An 18,352-nucleotide genomic window follows, 5' to 3' on the forward strand; every position below is an offset into this window, starting at 1 on the left:
TTTCAGCTTCAACATCAGTCCTTCCAATTAACACCCAGGACTGATCTCCTTTAGGATGGACTGATAGGATCTCCTCGCAGTCCAAGGGACTCTCAAGAGTCTTCTCCAATAGCACAGTTCAAAAGCATCCATTTTTCGGTGCTCAGCTTTCTTCACAGTCCACCTCTCACATCCATACATGACCACTGGAAAAACCATAGCCTTGACTAGACGGACCTTTGTTGGCAAAGTAATGTCTCTGCTTTTTAATATGCTATCTAGGTTGGTCATAACTTTCCTTCCAAGGAGTAAGTGTCTTTTAATTTCATGGCTGCAATCACCATCTGCAGTGATTTTGGAGCCCCCAAAATTAAAGTCAGCCACTGTTTCCACTGTTTCCCCATCTATTTCCCATGAAGTGATGGGACTGGATGCCATGATCTTAGTTTTCTGAATGTTGAGCTTTAAGCCAACTTTTTCACTCTCCTCTTTCACTTTCATCAAGAGGCTTTTTAGTTCCTCTTCACTTTCTGCCATAAGGGTGGTGTCATCTGCATATCTGAGGTTATTGCTATTTCTCCTGGCAATCTTGATTCCAGCTTGTGCTTCTTCCAGCCTAGCGTTTCTCATGATGTACTCTGCTTAGAAGTTAAATAAGAGTGACAATATACAGCCTTGACACACTCCTTTTCCTGTTTGGAACCAGTCTGTCGTTCCATATCCAGTTCTAACTGTTGCATCCTGACCTGCATATAGGTTTCTCAAGAGGCAGGTCAGGTGGTCTGGTATTTCCATTTCTTTCAGAATTTTCCACAGTTTATTGTGATCCACACAGTCAAAGGCTTTGGCATAGTCAATCCAAGATTAGCCATCTTCAAAGTTTCTCAGATTCTTCCTGAGTTGTGGCCTCTTCCGCTTACAAATATCTAATTGTCTTGGCCATATTTTGCTAGAAGCTCAAGTGCTGCTGTCTTTAAGAAGCTTCATATATGCAGATATTCTAAAAGCTGCAACTCATGTTATCTCTCTGGCCATCCCCAAATCAAATATTCAGAAAACCTCAGGGCTAGGAAGTGCTTTTGCAGAAAAGTACATTTATTAATGAAAAATGTGTGGCCAAAGCAGAGAAAGTGACTTACTGAAGTTCCAATTCACTCAATAAAATGTTTATTTTGCCATGTGCCAAGAACCTTCCTAGATGCTGGAAAGAACGATGGTCCCCCTGAAAGATGTGGATGCTGCTCTCTTTTAGTGAGTTTATAGTCCACCCAGAGGGAGATAAACACCACTAACCAGGACACTGTCATGTAGCCTAGGGGAGTGATAACTAAGTTAAGATTAGATATCTTTCCCCACTGGCAATGTTTAGCAGAGCAAGGATTCTGATATCAGGTTTGTCTAACTCTTAATTCCAAGTCCTTTCCAATATATCACTTGTCTTCTTTATTAATAGATAATATAATTTGATTATATCATAGTTGAAGAGTAGTTAAGGGCATGAGTCAGATTACCTGGATTCAAATCTCAATTCCTCATTTATTACCTCTATACCTTGGATAAGTTACTCACCCTATCTGAATATTAAGTTCCAGTCATCAGTAAATTGCAGATAATTTCTACTTCGTAGGACATGCTGTGTTTAATATATGATACTTATTTTATTTATTTTTACTTTTTAATATTTTATTTGTTTTTATTATATTTATTTGGCTAGGCTGGGTCTTAATTGCTGCATGGGCTTTTCTCTAGTTGCAGTGCAAGGGCTTCTTATTGGGGTGGCTTCTCTTGTTGTGGAGCATAGGCTCTAGGGTGTGCAGACGTTGGGAATTATAGCACATGGGCTCAGTAACTGTGGCTCCAGGGCTCTAGAGCACAGACTCGGAAGTTGCAGCACACAGGCTCGGTGAAGGCATGTGGGATCTTCCCAGATCAGGGATGGAAGCCACATCTCCTGCATTGGTAGGTGGATTCCTTACCACTGCACCACTAGGGAAGCCCTGTGGTACTAATTTTTATGTTTTAGACAAACTCCAGTATTCTTTGGGCTTCCCACGTGGTGCAGTGGTAAAGAACCTGCCTGCCAGTGCAGGAGATGAAAAAGATTCAGATTCAGTCTCTGGGTTGGGAAGATCCCCTGGAGTAGGAAATGGCAACCCCTTCCAGTATTCTTGCCTAGAAAATTCAAGGAACAGAGGAGTCTGGCAGACTATATTTTATGGGGTTGCAAAGAAATTAGACATGACTGAGCACACACACACACACACACACACACACATACACACACACACACACACACAAAAGATTCTTTACAATTTAAAAACTGGTCTCTATTGCTTTCTGCTAAGGGAAGCTGGGGATGTGAGTAGAAGAGCATGAGACTGGGAACTAGGATTATTGGATTTTAGTCCAAGCTTTGGTCCCAAATAGCTGTCAGTTTGGGGCAATCATGTGACTTTTCTGGACCACAATTTTTCCATCCTCCAGTTGTAATCTCTGACGTGCCTACTTTTTAACTGGTGGACTGTTACAAGGAAGATGGGTCTTATTTGGAAAGACCCTGATGCTGGGAAGGATTGAAGGCAGGAGGAGAAGGGTATGATAGAGGATGAGATGGTTGCATGGCATCACTGACTTGATGGATATGAGTTTGGGTAAACTCTGGGAGTTGGTGATGGACAGGGAGGCCTGGCATGCTGCAGTCCATGGGGTTGCAAAGAGTCGGACACGACTGAGGGACTGAACTGAAGTGAACTGATAAGAAAAGACTTGTAAAAATAAGGCTTGACACTCTGTCATATGTCACACTTTCCTCCTTTCCCTTAACTCTTAATTTCTGTACTTCAAGTTACCGCATATTGCTTTTATCCAACAAATGGTACTATGTGGGTAATGTACTACATTTGCTAGATCTGCATGGGGCCCAGAACATCTGGACATAAATTGAGGAAAAGACACACTGGTGGCCACCCAGCTGTTTTATCACCACAGCCCTCAAAAGCACAACATTTTGCATATGCAATCTGGAGCAAGATGAAAATTTCAAACAACATCTGATGAGATTCATCTTTTTCCAGGACCTACTATGTGCCAGATTTTTCCACCTATGGAAGACAACCCTGAGAAGTAGTCATTCCATTTCACAGATGAGAAAACTAAGCTTTAAAGTGACTTGATTGAGGTTGCACTAATGGCACATACAGATTCCAGCTCAACGTCCAAAGTCTGATTTAGTTCATTCTTGACCGAGGATTTAATTTTTTGTTTGGAGTAGTCATAGCACATCATCCTGGTGACGTGATTTTGTGACTTGGGATGTTGAGAAGTCCAACACTCTTTTCAGTATAGACTCATATCTTTTCTAGATGAGGGAGAGACTATGATGATTAAAATGCACAGGTTCACCTTAACCCAGCTGCTGCCCTTCATGAATCTGAGGCTCTGCAGTTGTATCATTATTTCAATAACCTCATCACTGGCATCCTTTCAGAGTGAGTGGAGTGGGGTTGGGGGGAGTTGGTAGTGGAACCAAAAGAAGCTGAATTCAATACAAGCTGAATACCAGAGACTCCTGAACTGAGGGCTTTTTGGGTCAATGAACCTGGCTCATGAAGGTGACATGTCTTCCCTTCTTTACCCTCATACCTGAACTTTTACTATTGTCCTGGAAAAATTGGGGAATGGATGTCTATAGTACCTGATGAAAAACAATAGAAAGGAACTTTGTGTGTGAGTTGGGAGAAGAACAGAGAGAAGATGGCTAAAGCAGAAATCAGGAAACTCTAAGATTCTCTGAAAAATATATGAAAGCAACGTTCTTTAGAGAAAAACACCAGACTGTATTAAGTCAGGGATATGGGGCTTTCCTGGTGGCTCAGATGGTAAAGAATCTGCCTCAGTGTGGGATACCTGGGTTTTATTCCTGGGTTGGGAAGACCCCCTGGAGAAGGGAATGGCTACCCACTCCAGTATTCTTGCCTGGAGAATTCCATGGACAGGGAAGCCTGGCATGGGGTCCCAAAAAGTCAGACATGACTGATCGACTAATACTTTATCTTTTTTTTACTGATCAACTCTCTCAGTTTTATAGCTTTTACCATAGAGTTAGTAAAATCAATGTTAGTTTGTTTCACAGAGTAGAAATAATCTTGAAAAACTTAGCTTTGATTAGAATTTCTAAAAGCAAATCCTATTCTTCCCTCTTAATTCAAATTATAAAATTGCAGATGTATTCAGCAGAAAAATAGTGACCTAGGATATCATAAGATTATTCTTAAGATTTCAGGATATCTTATAAAATCCTGCATTCAAAATTTTCAGTATTAATTTTAGAGTTAATAGCACTGCACGTTCTTCACTGAACAGCAACTAAAATATTTCTGTTTGGAAAATTATCTTCAAGTCTTATAGAACAGGGATATGCTAAAAATAGCACTAAAGTTTTAGCTTGACAGATAACATTAACTGAGGTGAGGAATAAAAGAGAAAGATTAAGCTGGCTCAGGATGGGAAAGATTCATGAGTTATCCACATACAAGTAGAAAGAAATTTTATAAGGTTTAGTGAAAATGTCAGACTCTCTTTCTCCTGGGCCTTTGAACATTTTCCCTTTTGTCTGGATAATTTTTGCTGTATTTCAACATGTTCCGAATTTCCCCAAGCTCTGGACTCTACTATATTTTCCCACAGCACTTACCACCTCCTAATATAATATAAAATATTTTCATTATATGTTTGTTTGCTTCTCCCATGCTCCTCTGCCAACGTAACAGAAGAGGGAGGTTGCTGTTGCCACCACAGTTGTATCCACAGCACCTAGAAAGGTCCCACTGTGCAGAAAAACCTTGATAAATATTTGTGGGGTGGATGAAAATATACTTTGTAGCACATCTCCTGCCTGAAACTTATCCTAAACAAGTTTCATCTTGCATTCACTCTATCACAGCAATTTTAACACCATATATTTTAAAAAAAATTAAATTGAAGTACATTTAGTATAGAATTACCATTTTATTTTGTATTATTATTTGTTATACTTTATTAATGGGGATTGATGTGGATAATTTTCAATCTAGAAAACATTTAATATTTAATAAAAATTCTTTATATATATCCACTTTCTTTGTCTATATGGAGGAGGTTCTCAAAGAATAGTACTTGTGAAAGAAGCATGTTTTTTAGATTATTTTATCCCATTTTAAGTCATTGGAAATTTGAGAACTCAAATTTATAGAGATTGGCAAAAAATTTTTTAAATATTAATCTTCTAGACCTTTGCAAATGATAAGTAATAGCTATAAGTTTATCACAAGACAGAGATAGTATGGTAAACATTTCAAAAGTTACACAATTTCAGTGAATGCATTTCACAAACTATCAAATATATCCCAATGGAGAAGTAATTTTTAAAAGATATGGTATGCTGACATTGGGCATATTTTACATATATATATTTTTATTGGAATATAGTCATTTTACAATGTTGTACAGCATAGTGCATTAGCTGTGTGTGCGTGTGTGTGTGTGTGTATCCCTCCTTCTTGGCCTCTCCCCCATCCCATCCATCTAGGTCACCACAGAGCACCCAGCTGAACTCCCTGCAGTATACAACAGGTTCCCACTAGCTATCTGTTTTACACATGGTAGTGTATATATGTCAATACGAGTCTCCCAATTCATCCCACCCCTTCCATCCACACATCTGCTCCTAATGTCTATGTGTCTGTCTTTCCTGAAAATAGGTCCCCATTTTAGAGTATACAATTTGGCAGTTAATTCACAAACTTAGTAGATTTAGCACATTCACAATGTTGAGCAAACACTCCCTCAATCGAATTCCAACTCATTCTCATCAGCCTTAAAGAAAACCCTGTAGCTGTTTAGGAATCAATCCCCATTTTCCCCTACCTCTTAGCACCTGATGCTTTCTGTGTCTGTTTTATACAAAAGGAATGGAATAATATATAATCTTTTGTGTTTGGGTTGTTTCGGTTCAGTTCAGTTCAGTCGCTCAGTCGTGTCCGACTGTTTGTGACCCCATGGACTGCAGCACGCCAGGCTTCCCTGTCCATCACCAACTCCTGGAGCTTAGTCAAACTCATGTCCATCGTGTTGGTGATGCCATCACCATCTTATCTTCTGTTGTCCCCTTCTCCTCCGGCCTTCAATCTTTCCCAGCATCAGGGTCTTTTCAAATGAGTCAGTTCTTTTCATCAGATGGCCAAAGTATTGGGAGTTTCAGCTTCACCATCAGTCCTTCCAATGAATATTCAGGACTGATTTCCTTTAGGATGGACTGGTTGGATCTCTTTGCAGTCCAAGAGACTCTCAAGAGTCTTCTCCAACACCACAGTTCAAAAGCTTCAGTTCTTCTGTGCTCAGCTTTCTTAATAGTCCAATTCTCACATCCATACATGACTACTGGAAAAACCATAGCTTTGGCTAGATGGACCTTTGTTGGCAAAGTAATATGTCTGCTTTTTAATATGCTGTCTAGGCTGGTCATAGCTTTCCTTCCAAGGAGTAAGCATCTTTTAATTTCATGACTGCAGTCACTATTTGCAGTGATTTTGGAGCCCAAGAAAAGAAAGTCTGTCACTGTTTCCATTGTTTCCCCATCTATTTGCCATGAAGTGATAGGACCGGATGCCATGATCTTAGTTTTCTGAATGTTGAGTTTTAAGCCAACTTTCTTTCAGTTAGCACAGTGTTTTTGAAAAGTGCATTTTTTTTTTCATTTTGAAAAATGCATTTGAAAAATTCATTGTGTTATATGTAGATGTATATCTTCATTACTGTTTAAGCCTGAGTAATATTCTGTTGTGTGTATGTATATACAACATTTGCTTACTTGTTCATCTTCATCTATTGATGGACATTTAGGTGGTCTCCACCTTTTGGTTATTGTGAATAGTGCTGCTATAAATAGCCCCATGCAACAATTTGTTCACACCATATTTTGATTACTTCTTTTCTAATCTCCAAATTGTGGACTCCATTAGGGCAGGGATTGAATTGGTCTTGTTCACAAATGTATCCCCAGATGGAGTTGTGGTCTGGATAATATTTGTTCAATGAATGACTTGAATACAAAATGTCCAAGTCTCTTGAATATTTCATTAAAAGAGAATTACTGGAATTTCCTAAGTTAATAGGGATATCTCAGCTTTAAAAAAATTTAAGGACACCATGGAAATGAAAGAATATCTATGCCTTAATTCCATATAAGGGTTTCCCAGGTGGCACTAGTGGTAAATTCCATATAAAGGCTAACTGCAGGAAAGTGAAAGGGAGGTGAGGGTGGCTGAGAGGAGTGAAGGACTCAAGTGGAGAGGAGAGGAGGCAGCAGCAGCTGACAGAGGTGTAGAAGCGTGGGGGAAGGAAGGGTGTACAGAGGGCTGGGGGGGAAGGGTGAGCAGAGGGCAGAGGGCTCAGAGATGAAGGACACCAGGCAGTTCTCAGGTTGCTATATGCCTCTCAAGCTGAGAGACGTTGAGAGAAGTCCTCTCTGCCCCCAAGAAACAGCATTTTGTCTTTTATTTTCAAGCATCAAAGTTGATTTCTGACATAAAGGTTTGCTTTAGTGTGGAATTCTGAAGGTGTTCCCCAGGTGTTCAAGAGTGACTTTGGCTTTTAGAAGAAACTTTTGAAATGAAAAGTGGTCTTCACATTGTAGTCACAATTTAGGAAAAAAAAATTGTTGTACCAAAACATGCAACAAATTTACCCTTTTAATAATTAATAAGGGTACATTTACAGTGTTGTTAACTACATAAACATTGTTGTATAGCAGATCCGTGGAACTTTTTCTTCTTGCATGACTGATACTCTATACCCATTGAACTTAACTAAGCATTTATAGGACACCTCCTGTGTGCCTGCAATTAAAACAGACCATTGCCTCTCTGGGTAATTTGCTCCTTCATCCATTTACATCTAGAGACTCTGTTCATTTACATATATTAATAAGCCTGCATTTTTTTGTAGTGCTTTACAAGTTATAAGGCACTTTCCTTATATTTCCTTATAAGTAAATTATAAGGTACTTCCTATTTACTCCATTATTTGATCCCCTCCCAAACTATTTGATTTTACAAATGAGGAAACCAAAGTCAAGAGAAGAGTAGTTTATCCAAGATTTTAGAGCCAGAGAGTTGCAGAGCTAAGATTTGAAGTTGGTTTTTGAAAATGAGTTCTTCCCAGTGGATTATGCTATCATGATTCATTTCAAATAGCAATAAAGAGTGATGTTAGCTTTTCCTCTTGGGTTACTTAGAAAAATGAAAAATATTTATAAAATAAATTTCATTATCTGGTTCAAAATAGCTTTTAAAAATTCACTGTATAAAAAAAAATTCACTGTATAAGTTGCTTTTTTCTCTTAACAAATTCCTCTGATCCAAAGCTTTTTTCTTATTTAGCTTTTATTTATTGTTCTAAACAGTATTACTTTGCAAGTATTAGCCATTGCATTGGACATGTGCTAAAGTGCTGGAACCAAATTTGGTCTTGAATCCTATATTTGTTGCTAAATTAGTTGTGTGACCTAGGAGAAGCCAATAACCTTAAGCTTCAATGTGCCCATCTGTAAAATGGTGATTATAATAATAGCTACCTCAAACTGTCCTAATGAAGAGTAGATGAGATAATGCATCAAAATTGCTTAGCATATTTCCCTGGCCCATAGCAAGCTCTCAACAAATGAGAGATGTTATTACTATCCTAAATATGAAAAATGAATATTTTATCCAATTGAACCCATTTTTAGTAAAGGACTGAATCCTTGCAGCCAGAAAGTATGGAAAGAGTCCAGAATTTGAAGCCAAACTGAAGTAAGTGCCAATCCCGTTTCTGCCAGTTAGGAGCGGTATGGATTTTGCTCCTTACTGCACATTGAGGATGATAATACCTAGCTAGCTAACTAGATTCTTGCGAGTATATTTTTAAAGACCCTGAGATATCATAAGTGTTCAATAAATAGAAGCTAGTATTGTTATTATTATAAATATTATTATTTCAAATAAAAAATCCCAGTCTCACATACCAACAGATCTAGAGACTCAGAGAAGACACCAAGGGGAATGCCAGCTGAGTGCAGAATTCTATCTTTTGGGATCAGAACTCAGACAACCCTTAAAAACTAGACCTGAAAATGGTTGTGACAATTAACAAGATATATCTTATGGCCTAGATTGCAAAATGTCAAGGTCATTATTATGTCATGGATGTTTGTCTCTGCATCTTATTCTTCTTTTTAGTCCAAAGCCTTTATATCTAATTTAACTGATGTATTGATCATCCACTACACGACTAACCCTGTCACTGGGGGAAACACAAAAACACGCGTGCTGATCTCTCCTCAGCTGACATTCTTGGAGGGGTTTTACTCAATTCCATAACATTAAGTGCATCTATATCCAGATGACTACCAATTTATTTCTTCAGTCCCACCTTCTCCTCTTGACCCTTCAGACTCATCGCATTTGCCTATTTCCCATGTTCATGTAGGTGTGAAATATCTCAAAGATAATGGGGCTAAAGCAGAACTGTTGACATATTCTCCACCCTGCTCCATAAGCCTGCCTTTACCTCAATATATCACATTCAATAAATGACACCAAGTTCACCCAACTACTTGGTCCAAAGTTGGAACAGTCTATGACCTTTGCCTTTCTTTCACAGCCTATATCCAATGTATCAGCAAATATCATCAGTTTTACTTTCAGAATATAATCCTAATCCAGCCATTTCTTACTGATTTCCTCCATTCTCATCCCAGCCTCAAACATCAATCTTTTGTACTTGCTTGACCGAACCCCTTACTTCCAGCCTTGCCTCCAGGTCAATGACTATGACCACATGCATGGTACACAGTACAACTCCAGGGACACCTTCCACATTAACTTCAGTGTGAAGATGCCCCTGAAGTACTGCTTCCCAGGGACCTTACTTGCTTTCTTCCAGTCTACTCTCCATGGAGCAAAAATTTCAAATTTAAGTCAAAACATATTGCTGCTCTCCTCAGAATGCCTCAGCGCTGCCTTTCACACCTATAGTAAAGTCTGCAGTTTTGTAAGATGCCACAGAATCTGGCTTCAAACCACACCACCTCATTTAATTCTCCTCTTCCACTCTCTCACCTTCCTCTGGTTACATAAATCTCTTTGCTTTTCCTGTAGACCATCTCAAGTACATTCCCCTCAGGGCCTTTGAAGCTGCTGGTCCCTCTCTCTGGGATCCTCTTCCTACAGGTATTTGCATAGTGCATGCTAAGTCACTTCAGTCGTGTACATCTTTTTGTGACCCCATGGACTAGAGCCCACCAGGCTCCTCTGTCCATGGGATTCTCCAGGCAAGAATACTGGAGTGGGTTGCCTTTGCAACCCAGGAGATCTTCCCAACTCAGGGATCAAACCCATGTCTCTTATGTTTCCTGCATTGGCGGGTGGGCTCTTTACCACTGAACCACCAGGGAAGACCCATTGTGCACCCTCATCTAAGTCAAGTATTTGCTCAAGTGTTCCTTCTCAGGGAGGGCTTTTCTGATCATCCCACGATTTAATGTGATATTGTTTTACCCGGCTTCATTTTTTGTATAGAATTTACTCTACCTTGCATGATAGATTTACTTATTTATTTGGTTTTCCTCTGTCTCTCCCATGGGAATTTAACCTTTATGAGGGTAGAGATGTTTTCCCCCATTTTACTCAATACCGTATTCTAGGAAGGGCTTAGTGCATAAGTGTTCAGTAAATATTTAGAGATTGAATGAATGGAACATGAAATTTATTCATTGGTTCATGAATTCCTTCCTTCCTTCATTGAACAATCATTCACTAATAAGCTATTCTGTGCTAGCATATCACATACATCATTTCCTCTCACCCTAACAATAATGTGATCTTGATTTTTACAAGTTAACAGGGTTTTGCGGAGAGGAAGAATCTGGGCTACACGAGGTATTAGTTTGATTGACTTCACTGCCCATAAACTTTCCACTCTAGCAAATTATCACTTACCTAGCCTATGCTGGCTAGTGGTTATGCATGGCACTTGATGAAATAAAAAAATTGGAAATGATTTAATCATGACAATATGTAGAGTTTATTTAGGTAGTTTATCAGTCAGGTTTTGCTGCAATAGTAAACAACCTCTGTCTCAGAGGCTCATGACAACAGATATTTATTTCTTATTCACATTATATGAAAGCTGTGGGTCAGCTGGGTTCAACTTAGCTTATGTGTCTTCTTGTACTGCAACCTAAACCAGAGAGTGGCCACTAGCTGGGAATGCCCTTTTCACAGTGGAGGTGGGGATGAGAGGGAGCAAGCCAAACCCTGCAAGCACATTTAAAGCTCCTGATTGAATTTGACAAGTGTCACATATTCCTGATCTCCCATTGACCAAAGTATGTCACATGGCCAAGCTCAAAATCAGTGAGGCCAGGATGCAGATTCCTCCCTCAGTTTGTGTAGGCATATCACATGTAAATAGGTGGGAACATATAATCCTATTATAGAGAAACAGAGAAGAGTTCAGAAAAATAATCCCAAGTCTATCATAGAAGAAGAAGATATTTTTAAAAACGAGATCCATGGGACAAAAACAACAAAAGCCCCCTTTAGTTATCCTTGTAGAAGAGAATGGTTTAGGGTCTGTCTTCACATTGGCAAATTTGAATCGACATTATTCTTATCTCCACTAGCAGTGAATGGTTTCAGAGGGACTTCACTCTTGCTTTTTTTTGTGCGTTGACTCTGTGAAGACTTTGAAATCTTATGCTATGCTAGACACTAGGGAAACAAGATGAACTTCACAAAAGATTTTTGGGAAAACAAGCTGTTAAATTGTTTGTTTACAGTTAGAGCTATACATTTTTTTTAGCAGCCAGTATCTTTGGAACCCTGTCCAAAAGAGCTTTTTCTCTTGAAGCTATGGAAGCCAAACTAGCTCTGATGATCAGGGAATTAAAATGTCTCATCAGAGTTTATACTGAAGCATTGACTTTTAAATGAACAATTAGTTGTAACCCTCACATATAGTAGTATCTCAACCTCTCTCTCTCTCACACACTCACACACTCAGTGTTGTAGGTGCCCTGACATATGCATGCTCTTTTGCATCTTTTCATCCAGACTTTGTGTATAACTCTTTAGCTAATATCCTTTATCAAGGCTTTAGTGGACCACTATAATATTATTTATTCAACTGCACCCCTCTCATTTTCCTGGGAAGAGAGTATTTTTTCTTCTTCTGAGAATGATGCCTTTCCTTTCCCCTACTATAGCTGTGCAATCTGCAAGAACCACTGCCTGATTTATACGTGGGCATCAGATCTCAGCCTGGCCAATATGAGCTCTTGCTTTACATTTTTGGAGCTGGGATTAGGAAACTGCATCAGTGCCTCTCTCCAGAGGAATAAAATGAGTGATGTGAGCCTAAGAAGGCTTAGGCCTCTATGTTTCCTCTCTTGTGAAAGAAGGCAGCCCGAATGAGAGAAAATAAAGCTGACATACTGAGGGAGTCAGAGAAAAGACATGGGCACATGCCATTATGGGTAGTTTTCAAGTCCCAGGTCCAATCGCTCTTGATGTCCAGCTGTCTTACTGCCCTCATTGTATCTGATTATTCATCCCTTTCTTGGATCCTGTGAATAATTAATGCCTTACCTTTTGGGGCAAAGGTAGTTTAAGTTGAATTTCTGCTTCTTGCAAACAGGTCATTCTTTGGAGAATAACGGCATTTTAAAAACTGTCCTTGGGGGAAAAAAAAGAGAGAGACACTGAAGGTATTTCAGGGATGGGCAGGAAGAGGGGGTCCCTGGTAGAGAAGTTTGGGGAAAACCAGCAGGGGGTGGAGTCACAGATGATTTAGAGAGGAGGGCTTTGAGAAGAAAGGCATAATCTGCAGTAGGCATGCACACTTCTGAGAGAATTGGCAAGATGGGGACCAGAAATATTGGATTTCATCACAAGCAGGTCACATAAGCACATACAATGGAGAGGTGGCCGCGTAAACCAGCCAACATGGATTAGGGAGTAAACGGAGCTGAGGAAGACCAGACTGTGAGTGTAAAGAATGTTAGGAGATTTGACAGTAAAGAAAAGGCAAGAAATAAGATCAGCATCAGTAGCTTCCTTTAAGCAAGGTTTTTAGTTTTTTCCTTTCTCAGTGTGGAAGAGATACAATCAATAAATATTTGCCAAGTATGTATTACATTTCAGATACAATGCTATATGTTGGAATAAAAAGATGAATAAAACACTAGCAAGATTGAATAAATTATGGTTAATCCATAAAATGGAAAACTAACAGCTCTAAAAATAAAAGGACTATTTAAATAATAAAATCTATTGAAATATTAATTTAAAAATCAGGTTAAAAAAATCAGCATGTACATATAGTCTAATTTTTACTGTATACCTAAAAATAGATATGTACCCACAGAAGAAAGGATAGAAGAATGCACACAAAGATATAAGTGGTGGTAAGTAGTGGTGTTCAGATTTATGGACAACATTTATCCTTTTCTAATCTACATTTTCTAAATTTTCTGTATTTAGCCTATGCTACTTTTATAGTAAGAAAAATACACAAAAATAATATATATCTAAAAATAGTTGTAATACAGACCCTGAAGTTGGTCACCAACTAATAGAAGAAATGACAGACTAAACAACCAGGTGCATGCAACCCTACTTATTAAATCCAAAGACAAGAGTTTCTGTGGGTAGAGAGTAATTATATCTCCCTGGTGGGACTGGGGAGCCTTCTCAGAGGAAGTGATATTTCAGTTAGGTCTTGAACAATGAGCAAGAATTGGTCTGGCTAAGAAGACCGCATATATTAACACATATATATGGAATCTAGAAGGATGGTACTGACTGGAGCAGCAATGGTAACGCAGATGTAGAGAACAGACTTAGGGACAAGGGTTGGGGAGAACAGGGAGAGGGTGAGATAAGTGGAGAGTAGCATGGATGCATACACACTAACATGTGTAAATAGACAGCCAATGGGAATTTGCTGCATGACTCAGGGAACTCAAATGGGGGCTCTAATAACCTAGAGGGGTGGGAATGGGTGGGAGGTGGGAGGGAGATTCAAGAGGGAGGGGACATATGTATACCTATGGTTAATTCATGTTGATGCATGACAGAAATCAAACCAAAATTGTAAACCAATCATCAGTCAATTAAAAATAATTTTTTTTTTAAAAAAAGGCCATGAGAAAACAAGCATAAAGTAGGAAAGTCCATCAAGCATTCAAGGAATTTTAAACATTCTGAGGGCAGAAGGGAAGGGGCAGAGGGAAGGTGGCTCCTGGAGCAAGAGGTATTTGGTACCTATTAAGGACTGGGACACGATCCTGTAGTTTAGGCAATGGAGAATGAGCAGAGAGTCAAGCAAGTCTTTGTAGAGAACCCCTGAGCAGACATACATGAAGAGGATGCAGCAGAGCTGATGGAGTCAGTGAGGAGGCTGAAAGTCCAAGTGTGAAAGGGTGAGGACTTGAACCAGGAAAATGGTAGAAGGATTGGAGAAGCAGGGCTCTATTAGAGAGTTATTTAGGAAGAGAAGGTAATAGGGTTTAATAGCAATATTAATAGCTATTGCATGGGTGCTCTGGAAGAAGACCTTTGAGATGGATTTTGGGGTGCAGGATGAAGGGAAAAAGAACGTTGTATCGTTATTCAGAGGGAGGAGTCAGATTGCATCACAGATCTTAGCCCTAGTTTTTTTTTTTTAAGGGAGATTCTTTATTGATATAAGATTTTACTCATTTGTATATATTTATTTCTCATTCATTTACCCAGTCCATCATTTATCTTCTTAATTAAACAATGAAGGAATATATCACCAAAAACAATAATTGAAAACATTACTGATGTTACATATACCTCTGTGCTCTCTCCCATCTTTCATTGTCTTCTCCTGTCCTCTTAAAGATGTTACTGTCCTAAACTTAGCCCAAATTTCAGGGCTTGGGAGCAAGTATTCCCCATCACAGCTGTACTTCATTGGACTCAAATGGCCATGCCTTTCTACCCCTGCCTCAATCAATCATGAGATATGACAATCCCAGAAAAGATGTGACCTCTGGTGAGGTGACTCTGCAGGCAGGTCCTAAAGCAACTGGAGGCAGGGGAACAAGTCTTTCTTTGAAGGGGCCTGGGCAGTGCATCTCTGTGTTTACGGCAGCTAACAACTGTGTATGGCATGCTAGTATTACATTGCTCATTTCACCTTCACCCCACACTACAAAGGAGTCAACACCACCATCCCCATTTTACAAATGGGGGAAGGCGCACAAAGAAATCAAGAAATTTGCCTAAATTCATTTAGCTAATGAGCAGTAGAGTACGGATTAAAATTTGAATTTGGCTTTAGTGCCTATGTACTTAACCACTGGCCCACACTACCTGTCACTGAGAGTGTGGGGAAGGGGACAGGGAATTATGACCAGAGGCATGGGTGGATTGGATCTGCTAGTTCTTCTATAACGGTACAGCTGGAGAGTTTGATGTTGCCTGCCTTCTTATCTTCCCTCTGCCTGCCCACACTTCCTCCTCCCCCTCCCTTTCTTTTTTTCTCAAACAGTATTTATTATCATAGGAAGGAAAGTCAAAGTCAATAGAGTACAAATTGATTTATTAAACAAAGTCCAACATGGGGATTAATAACATAAATACAGACTTCAGTGAAATTGTGCCCTTGTGCTTATTTTTAAAGCTGTGTTTCAAAAAGGGCTATACATACAAGTTATGGATAATTTTGATCAAATGATAAGAATAGACACTAGTTAGTAAAGGCAAATTCTTGTATTCTTAGATTGCCAATATGTAGGTGTTCAAGATTATTCCTTCCTTCATTTCCAAGTGGCACATTCACTTCAAAGCCTGGTTCACAAAGGGAAAATTTTAAAGCACACAAGCACCATTTAGTATTTTCTCAAAGCCACTGAGTGATATTTTATAATGTTTTCACTTAACCAAGGGCCGGCCAAGTGTCGGGGGTGGGACAGAGGGCTGAGGGGTTTGGAGGTGGGCTGAGGGGTTTGGAGGTGGGCTGAGGGGTTTGGAGGTGGGCTGCGGAAACACGGGGACCCAAGAGACAAAGTAACCAAGAAGACAGCATGAGCCTCACAGACTTGGACTGGAGGATGAGCGTCAGCTTCTCCCACTCACTGGCTCAGTAATGAGTGAGGTCATCTCATGCTCTTGAGCCTCACTGTCACAACTGAAAACGCCCGTGTCGTCAGATTGTTGTCCGAGTTAAAGGAGATGGTGCCTGTGAAAGAGCCTGGCTCCCTGTAGGTACTAAGAAGCGCCATCTAATGGGAATGAGAAATGACGTTTCAGCCATTTATGATTCAAGAGAGCATCTTTCTTGCATCTTTCTCCTCCTCCAGCCTGTCCTCTTGCAAGATGGGGATTTCTGCCTTCAGGGGCCCCTAGGGGCTTCGGGGGTGGAGCACTAGCCAAGAGGATAATTCCTCCCTTGCACTCAATCAACCTGGCATTCATCTGCAGCCAGGGAGAGCAGCCAGACTGATTTCTTGAGGTAAACACACCGAGCAAGCAAGACAGGCCCCACGGAGTTATTTAAAACCCCCATCTGAGAGAGAGCATCTTGAATCTAAAGTTCTTGCCTAAATATAAACGGCAAAGCTTATTCAACATCAAATCAAATCAATGATAATTTGAGGACTAATTAGCATTTGGGTTTTTTTTGTTGTTTTTTTTTTTTTTTTTGGCAGCATGGTGATGTGGTGTATAATGCTACGTGACTGGGGAGAAGCATGTAATTATGGAGCTGAATACATTGTCTCCTGGAGAGTGGGGAAGGAGCATTCTCTAGCCAAAGAGGCCTGTTGTTGGCCAGAGAGTGGATGGGGGTGCAGGCAGGTGGGGCAGAGTCCATGTCTGAATCTGCTGAGGCCAGGACATCGGCAGCTCCTGGGTGGTCCTGCTTCCCCTCTGACAGAAGGTTTTTCACTTCTAATTGGATCAACAAAGCTTCACCTCTCACTTTAATTCTGGGCGGTAAAAGAGGAGATGAGATGATTTCAGAAAGGAGTTAAACAAAGGGGAACTAAGATTTGGTCCATTCTTGCTAGAAGCCAGGTGTCAAAACAACCAGAGCATATGGAGTATTTTCATGTCGTTATGGGTAACCCCTTTATGTGTGTGTCGTTTGCTCAGTCAGGTCCGACTCTGTGACCCCATGGACTGTAGCCCACCAAGCTCCTCTGTCCATGTAGTTCTCCAGGCAAGAATACTGGAATGGGCAGTCATTCCCTTTTCCAGGGGATCTTCTCGACCCAGGGATTGAACCCGGGTCTCCCACATTGCAGGCAGATTCTTTACCATCTGAGCCACCAGGGAAGCCTTATAGAATACCAGTTTGATCCTTAGAATGGCCCTATGAGATCAGTACAATTGTTTTCTTTATTCTGATGAGAAAACAGGTTCTGAAGGGTTAAGAACTTTCCTAAGGTTCAGATCAAAGCTTCCTATGCTTAATATACTTCTGGTTCCAGATTTTTGGTGCTTATTTCTATGCTGTAAATATATTGTTTGTTCAGTCTCAAGAAGCTTATGGAAGGTGGTATGTTCTCAGAGACGAGAAGGCCCTAGCTTAGCAAGATAAAAAGATTCACCCAGTGTCACCAGGCAGCAAGTGGCCAAGTCTAAAGTCTAAGAGAAAGGTGAAATTAGAACAGAAAAAATAATTACAAAGAAATATTAGCTCTGATTAAAAAAAAAAAGATAAAATTCAAAGAGCACATAATGCTTGTGTAAACGGTTCACATGGGGTGAATAGTCCCCTGAAGCAAGAGACATAGTTGAAATGCGGTGTCTACAATCTGTTCCCCTGTCTCCTTGAATCTACTCCCTTAGGCCTGGGGTTTATCACCACATGCCCCAGGATTCAGGTGCCCAATCCACGACTCTGGCCTGAGATCTGCAAGCAAGAGAGGACAAGAATCTCTAAAGTGCTGAACCTGACCCAGTGGTAGTGCCTGCCTCAGGTGTTAGGTTGAGAAAGATTCTGAGGCCCATTAGGGCTCAGCGGGAAAGAGGGACAAGTTTGCCAGTGGTATTTATGCTGGTGACATATGTACCAGGCCCTGGCCGTGCCTATGTTCTGGTTAATCCAGCTGCTCCTCTAGTTTCTCTTTGCACAGTGAATATATATAGCAGGATATATTCTAATGAGACTCAGGTTGAGACAGCTGAGTTCTGTAGGAGTCCCCAGCATGCACACTCAATGCACTCAGCAGTTAACCACATCCCTTTTCTTCAAAGGACTCTGAGATACTTCATTTTAACATTTAGACGTGATCAACCAAGAGGCAGGTGTCTTGGAACAG

The sequence above is a fragment of the Cervus elaphus genome, chromosome 20 (genome assembly GCF_910594005.1).
Source record: "Cervus elaphus chromosome 20, mCerEla1.1, whole genome shotgun sequence".
Classification (NCBI taxonomy): Eukaryota; Metazoa; Chordata; class Mammalia; order Artiodactyla; family Cervidae; genus Cervus; species Cervus elaphus.